Raw genomic sequence first — 6000 nt, forward strand, 5'->3', positions numbered from 1 at the left:
ATCGCTTAATATAATCAATATTTAATAAATAAACTAATTAAATAATATAATTATATAAATTATTAAAAATTAAAATGGAAACTTACCTCGATGCGAATATTCGAACATGCACAGAAATTGCAATTTGATAAATCCAATTGGAATGTTTTGGCTCACTTATATATATATGTAGGGGGTGAGGCGGTGGGTGAGGGCCCACCCCCAAACCCTTTCCTTTCCTTTTTTTTTTTTTGCTTTCATATATATATATGCATACATATGTTACTTATATATATTATTAGTAATATATATTTTATATATTATTATTATTATTATTATTTTATTTATTTAATTAAACTTTTCTCAAAATACCATTTACGTCCTTTCTAATTTTCTTAATTAATAAAAATTATCCCAAAATATTATAACGAATTCTAATTTAATTCATTCAAGTGTTATTATATTCCATTATGACCCATAATTTAGTGGCTAATTAACTAAATTTCACGAAAACTTATCAATTAATCCTACAATTATGTATTATAATATTTGGGGCGTCACATAACACGTTAATAATAGAAAATTGTGGTATTACAGTATTATACATAAATTCTTAAATAATTTTGCATATATCCAACTCTATATAAGAAATACAAAAAATGAAAATATTAGTTGAATATATTATTTGTGATGCGTGCAAAAAACACACGGATAGAATAAAACTTGTGGGTTTAAGCTCCTTAGTGGGCCAAATTCTTTGCAAGCTTTAAATGTGGGGACCTGCAAAACAAATGTTAGCACTTTGTAGAGTGGCAACCTCAAGATCCTAATCAACTATCATAATAATATGGAATACAAAACTCCTTAAAGAACAAATGAAACTATAATAAATCAGATTCTTAACGAATGCGGCTCAGGAAATCCAGATTCTGTTTTAACCACCAAGGCACCGTTCACACAAAACCTTTGAAGACCACGGTTGCTCCACCTCCAACCCAAACCACAGAGATTCAATTTCAGATTTGTCACAGAAACTCACAAAGGTTTTTATGTTCACTAAGAATGTTTTGGAGAAAGGGAGGATGAAGCTTTGTACTCGGTTAACTTACCTCAAAATCTAGTGGAATATCTCCTTTTAAAGGGATGAGAGTGTTGGAATATTGAAAGACTGTACCGTGGAAAAACCACTGCCTTGAAAGTGAAATTTCGGTACTACCATGGTGCAGATAGTATAAACCGATCGCTCCCCAAGGTTAACACAGCTATTACTTTCTTACACGCGCACTCGTGGAAGAAAGCTTGAAACAACGAACAAAATTAACACTCAGAAGTGAAAGAAGAGGAAAGAGTTAAAAGAGAAAAGGCTCTCGATTGTTTTGTATGTAAATGAAATGAACTCAAGGCCTATTTATAGAGCCATGACTAAGTAGATAAAATCAATTGGACTTATCGAATCCTTAATTGACTAAGTAGATAAGATCAATTGGACTTATCCAATCCTTAATTAACTAAGTAGATAAGATCAATTGGACTTATCAAATCCTTAATCCAACGGATATAATAGAATAAAAGAGGATTTGTTGGTTAATAGCTAAAAATAGGGCAAGGGTGGTCTTCTTATTAGTCATTCCTAACAATCCCCCACAAATGACTAATATAGAAGAAGAATATGATTTCTCAGTGAAGGAATAGATATACTTAAGCATTAATTTCTTTCGATTGAATTAATGCGTAGTGAAGTAAGGCAATCAATTTGGCTAACGAGAGTGATATAACTCTTGAACTTTCGATAGCTCAAATTGAGACCCCCACAATCACGTATGAATTCCTTAATGTTCGTTGTTCCGCGATAAAGTTCCGAGCGCTATTAACGGTCGTGCGCTTGTACCTTGGATTCTAATGAGTGCTCTAAAAAGAACTTTCATTTTTTCTTTCATAGAAGGCGGCCCACCTCCACACTCATCTAGATAGCTTCATCAAGTCTTATAGACCACTCAACAACTGAGCTATGAAGCTATCTTCCTGAACAAAGTCAGGGTTATCCATTAAGTCCTTATTAGGACCACCCAAACACAGGGCTATGGATTTATATGGTCATTACCATATTCCATTCTTTGCAAAGTTCTGTTGGCAAAAGTATACTATGACCAACAAGAAAAACCTGCAGTGCAACTTAGAAAATTCACATGCACATTAAAACACAAGTAGAGAGGGTGACATAGACAAACTCAGCAGATTCCAATGTGCCAGCATTACTCTCGCTCCGCCTCTCCACTAAAACATTCAAATCATAGGTCATCCACGATTGTTGTTGCCACAGTTTCAAACAGAGTGCATCTCTTGAACAAAACAACACTCCTTGATCTTCTCAAGCCTTCTCACAGAGTGCATTTCTTAAGCCGGGCAACACTAGTTGGTCTTGATTAATACATTCTGCAATCAAAAGGCCCAAGTCTCCAGAAATAATAGAATGATCATGATTCCCGAAACCTAACAAGAAACGTTACCAAATAGCCTGGCACTCATCACCATTACTTGTTGCAATTAATCACAGTACTGCAGGCGTATCTTAAGATAGACAAGAACGATTAACCGTGGTGCAAATGCAGTAGTCCATCAAATCTTTTATGTCATACGAATTTGAACGTGGTGAGTGAAGGGAGCAGTGAGAGTGATTGCAAGAAATACAACCAAAATTAGGACAAAACAGTGCACAAATACTCCCAGATAGAGTACTGGGGTTAACTTGATTAATCAACTTAAGAAGAAGAAATATATCAGAGCTGTGATCAATGGTTACCCAGATGAACTGAAATAGGAACTATGGATTAGATGCAATCTCCAAATGGGAACTCCTACTTCACCACAATTACTGAGCTCAGAAAGAATACTATCTCATTTTTACTAAATTTGGTGGACTGGTACTGAAAGTTAACACGTCATCTTAAAATGATTGACATATTTTCATCACATGATTAGAATCAACTATAACTACTATATATTCATCTTTAACAGAATATACTGATATCAAGATTTGAAATCTTGAAAATGTTCCAACTTCTGATAACAAAGGAACATTCTTGGAAGAAGATATATTGAATTTAATCAATCAAATCAGCAAAACTTGCTCAAATAGGGCAACCAAAACCGAGGTAATACACCCTATTGAAATGCAAAACTTATACAGACACCATTTGAAAAAATATTACACTAACACCCCTTAGGCACTAGCTGAAATTTTTATAAAATATAAGAGATATTTGTGTAATTTGACATAAGCTCAAAAAACGTCAATATAATTTATTCTATTTTTATCGTGAATCTAAAATCTCTACCTATATATCCATCATTCCAAACATAACCTTATGTGAATAAGCAAACGGACGTCCCCTATTTCTTGGAGTTCCCATTTTCATTACCCATTTCCTGTTCCTTAAACCAACCAACAGACTCGCAAACAAAGCAGCGTGATATCAATCAATTCACCCTCTAAATTCAAAAATAAAATGATCAAAAACATTAAAATCATAAAAGAAAAAAAAACAACCAAAATCCTAATACAAAATTTTAGCAATATCCTACATCCCAAGAACAAGAACCTTCTGCTTTCGACCAAAATTGAACTTTCAAAATCAATAAATATAAAAGGATTCCAAAAAAGTAGCAAATTAAACTCAATAATAATTGAAACCAATCGGATTAACCTGTGTTCATCTTCTGTCCATGGCGTGCCCTTTTTCCGTTCAACTTCAGAGTGCCGACTGCGGTTCCCACCACCGAATGAGATTTGAGCCGGCGCCCTCGGCCTGGCATGCTCGTCCCACCCAAGCGGCGCAGACTCATCCGAATAACCCGGCAGCTCAACGTGGCCCGAGTCTATCTCGACGATGTCATGCAAGAGAGCCTCGTAATGCAGTCTGACCTCGTCTGGCGATTTACCCAGAAGAAATTCAGCTATTCTCCGCCACCGGTGGTCGATTCCTTCCAGGAATTCCACCAGAGCCTGCTCAAGAATCTTGTCCTCTTGCCGAATCCATACTGCGGCGGCGGAATCCACCGATTGCTGTTGGCATCAATTCCGTACATATTTCATAGAGAAGATTTGGTACAGTGGGTTTTGGATTAATTCTTTCTTTTTCTTCTATGATTTGGGGGGTTTTAACCCAATGGTTTGGACCATCCAAATTGAACATTTCTCATTTAATTGAGAATATGAGAGATCATTGGGTTCCCTAAACAAGAGCCACACAAGGATTAGCATATCTATATTGCATTTTTGGATGAAAAAGAAAACCAAATCAGCCGAGAACCAAATGCCTAAACATGATCTCAAACAAAACCAGAAAACAATAAAATATCTTTCAATTCTTTGGCAATCTAATGTTGATGTATTTGATACTATAATTTCGCTTTCAACTTGTTGGAATATTGAAAGACTGTGCCGTGGAAAAACCACTGCCTTGAAAGTGAAATTTCGGTACTATCGTGGTGCAGATAGTATAAACCGATCGCTCCCCAAGGTTAACACAGCTATTACTTTCTTACACGCGCACTCGTGGAAGAAAGCTTGAAACAACGAACAAAATTAACACTCAGAAGTGAAAGAAGAGGAAAGAGTTAAAAGAGAAAAGGCTCTCGATTGTTTTGTATGTAAATGAAATGAACTCAAGGCCTATTTATAGAGCCATGACTAAGTAGATAAAATCAATTGGACTTATCCAATCTTTAATTGACTAAGTAGATAAGATCATTTGGACTTATCCAATCCTTAATTGACTAAGTAGATAAGATCAATTAGACTTATCAAATCTTTAATCCAACGGATATAATAGAATAAAAGAGTATTTGTTGGTTAATAGCTAAAAATAGGGCAAGGGACTTGGTCTTCTTATTAGTCATTCCTAACAGAGAGAACCCATAAAAGGAAGATGCCGTTGGCCTTCCAAAAAATCATTAGATTGGCTATGGAAGGTCTCCATAAAATCCGGTGAGAAGAAGGACGCAATCAGTGGGTTTTGAGAGAGAGAAATGATATGAGATGTAGTCGGCACATATGAGAAACAAGAAGCAAAGATGAAGTGTAATAGGGTGCAGTAGGTTTTTAAAAGGGGAGGAAAAAAACTTGGGTCGGTTGATGGGCCTCGGGTTAGAGCAGTGGGCCTCCAGGTGGACTTTATTTGGTTTGTGTCTTTTGGGCCACAAATAACAACACACTTCGACATTCAAGTCAGTTAGTAGTATTGAGATAGTAATGTAGAAAAATAGAACATGAAAAGAGAATATCAAGCTATGATAGAAATAGAGAGTAAAATGATTGTGTGTAGCAGAAATTGCTTATGAGTGCTCGAAAAAATTGTTCCCTTACTTGAGAAGGCCAAACCTGATTTTATAATCAACGGTACCAAGTGGTGAGGGAGCCTGGCACCCAAAGGAGTTGGGGAGTAGTTGCCAGTGGATAAGTCTCCTTGGATTCCTGATCTATTGGTTGGAGGAGTTTGACGGAGTCCAATCCAATTGAAAGTCTTTAGCAAAGTAGGGGTCCTGCTTCTTAGGGGGTTCTCGCTCTCAATCCTCCTTGTCAGGTTTTGCTAGGTCCACCTAGATAAGTGTTTCTTTAACTGCCAGGGTAGTATTGGCCCTCTGAGCCTCCAAGGGATAGGTCCTTCTACTAGGCCTTGACTCTCTGGAGCCATAGTTGAGGGGAAGGCCATGAAGCCTTCCAGGGTCTCTTCGTTCCATTTGGCCTCCTAAGCCTATTATTGGGCTATTAGATGGGCCTCATTTTGGTATCACTTTGTATTATAAACTTCATTTTAGATTACAAAAACTATGCCAAATTACCGAAACTTGCAACGATATTTAGTATTAGTTATAGAAATAATTAGTTGAACGTATATTTTATTATATAATTCATTTTAGATAAAAAAAAAAACTATGTTAATTTAAATTGATAATACTTATTGAGAAATTTAAAAACTAGACAAATGTATTGTTTATATTATATAATTTATTGTATATCTA

Source organism: Sesamum indicum, linkage group LG10, assembly GCF_026168435.1.
Source record: "Sesamum indicum cultivar Baizhima isolate 11 linkage group LG10, ASM2616843v1, whole genome shotgun sequence".
NCBI classification, from domain to species: domain Eukaryota; kingdom Viridiplantae; phylum Streptophyta; class Magnoliopsida; order Lamiales; family Pedaliaceae; genus Sesamum; species Sesamum indicum.